At 36.2% G+C, this 2,498-nt stretch overlaps 1 non-coding gene across 1 annotated transcript; it reads left to right on the plus strand.

Moving 5' to 3' along the window:
- The first annotated feature begins 1,697 nt into the window (after nucleotides 1-1,697).
- Nucleotides 1,698-1,816, plus strand: LOC112472379. Its single transcript, XR_003043624.1, has one exon. It is a non-coding gene; the product is annotated as a 5S ribosomal RNA (ribosomal RNA).
- Nucleotides 1,817-2,498: the final 682 nt, after the last annotated feature.

Raw genomic sequence — 2,498 nt, forward strand, 5'->3', positions numbered from 1 at the left:
CCATTTTCTATGAGCAAACCAAGACACAAATGTCAAGTACAAACAGCGTCCCAGATTCTAAGAGATTATCAAAATTTCAACAGTGTCACATGTCCAGACAGGTCAAGAAGAATGAAGACTAAGAAAAGGTCAAACACCTTGATAATTAGGTGGTTCTTAATGCTTTCAAGAAAACAGTTTCTGGAAAGTTGTAGGGGTCAAAGAGTGAAAAAGGGGAGTAAAGAGTGGGAGATGTCAAGGAAGTAAAGACCACTTTTAGCAGAAGTTTAGCAGTGGAAAAAAAAAGGAGAAAGATAAAACAAATTTGGGGGAGAAAGTTTGTTTTGTTTCTTGTCTGTTAAGTGGAAAAGGCCCAAGCGTACTGGTGGGTAGAGGGAAAGGGGTGAACAGATGAGAAGAGCTGAAGGTAGAAGAGAAAAAGGGCTTCACTGAGGGAGCAAGAACCTGAGGACAGGAGAAAACATGCTCTTTGCTTTCCCTCCATTGCCTGCTCCTTGATCAATGAGGGCTCTAATCGATGGCCAGACTGAGCTGATGTAATCACTGATACAAGGCATTAATAATAAATGAATGTTATTTCTTTTATACATTATCTTAAGAGTCTTTTATAAAAGGACCATTGGAAGAAGACCAATGTATCTTTCCAAAGCTTATTTTTAAAATTCATAATTACTACAGAAAAGTGTCACTGTACAGTAAAAACCAATATTTATCTCATTCTCTTAACGGAATACAACCTAAAAGAAGAAAAAGATGAAAAGATGTTAAAAATAAAATGGTTTTATAATGGGTCTCCAATTTCACTGTGAAATTACCTAAACCTACATTACAGAGAGAAAATAGAAATAGAATAATAGAAGTTACAATTTAGTAATAACTTACTATATGCCAGGCCCTGTGCTAAATACTTCATATATATTATTTTATTTAATTCATATAACACCCTGAGAGATAGATGTTATTAACTTTATGCTGAAAGAATTGAGGCTCAGAGAAGTTATATCCCCAATATATAACTGCACTATTCTATACCAGTGTTCATAAATCAAACAATTATTCATATGTACTGACTGTTAGCCATATTCCAGGAAGTGCTATGTACTTCCTAGTCTCATGGCAGCCATGTGAGGTATGTTTTTATTATCATATTCAGATGCAAATCCCAGATCCAGAAAATTAGCCATGGGATGCTTGAGTTCACCCTTTCAACCAATATGCTCTGGTACCTCCAAGATTTTAAAAAATAAAGTCAAGAGAAGACAATTTGAAAATGGTTTTATAGGATCGCATAACATATCCAGCAAGTATGAGCCAAGTCCCCAATTCCCCAAAAGAAATAAATTTCCAAAGATGAACATGTTGCCACTAGTATATAAGCTTAATAACATAATTAAAATCTTTCAAGTCAAAATTGAATGTCAGTCATGAGACACTAAAGTGTGATGTGTTTAGTTCTTTCCCCTTTATAAAATAGTAATTGATGTTCCAAAGAAAAGAATGTGTTTGTTCTATGGTTCAATTTACTATTAGCTTCCAAGTGCACATTGGCTCAGACCTTTAAAAGGTCAATTCAGTTTCCTCTGAATTGAGACGTAGTAACTAGAATAATCACAAATACTGAAAAGCATCTTTTAGCAAACCAATGTCATTACTCCATTTTGTAGAAAGGAGAAACATTGCATTAAAAATATATTCTGGTCTATGGCCATGCCACCTTGAACACGCCCGATCTCGTCTGATCTCGGAAGCTAAGCAGGGTCAGGCCTGATTAGTACTTGGATGGGAGACCACCTAGGAAGACCAGGTGCTGTAAGCTTAAAAAACATATATATATATTCTGAAGCCATGTTGCCATGGTTTAAATCTAGTCTCTGCCACTTAATTATCTTTGTGATATTTGGTAATTTTCTTGTCCTCTCTGTGCCTCATATCAACTGTAAAATGGGGATATAATGATGATTAAATGAGTCAATACACACAAAGCCTGGCACATGATAAGCACTATACAAATGTTAGCTGTTATGCACACTTGGATGTTTATAACACCATTTGTGGTGGCTTTGTTCTCAGTTTACTCTTGCCTGGCTAGATAAATTTAAAAATTGTAACTTTTTTGAAGGTATATTTGTAGCGTTGTCCCAGAGCATTCTTGCAGGGAGGGAAAAAAAGCCCTCTTTGGAAGCCTTTTTCACCTCTTTGGCTATTGGGACCAGCTACATAATTTGTGGGGCCCAGTAAAAAATGAAAATGTGGTGACCCTTCTTCAAAAATTATTAATATCTAGATGGCAACAGCGTTAAGGTAAGAGTGGGGCATCTCTGAGTGCAGTACTCTGTGCAACTGCGCGGATCACGTGTCCGTTAAGCCGGCCCTATTTGGCATCATTACTTTGGTAGGAAGGTAAAACTCAGAGCTCTCTAGCTTTACTCGATTGTTTATTTATTTTTTAGAATATTTTTTTCCTAACCCTACCTTGTCCAGAAAAAGATTTAAGGTAA

This window comes from Pteropus alecto, unplaced genomic scaffold (genome assembly GCF_000325575.1).
Source record: "Pteropus alecto unplaced genomic scaffold, ASM32557v1 scaffold76, whole genome shotgun sequence".
Lineage (NCBI taxonomy): Eukaryota > Metazoa > Chordata > Mammalia > Chiroptera > Pteropodidae > Pteropus > Pteropus alecto.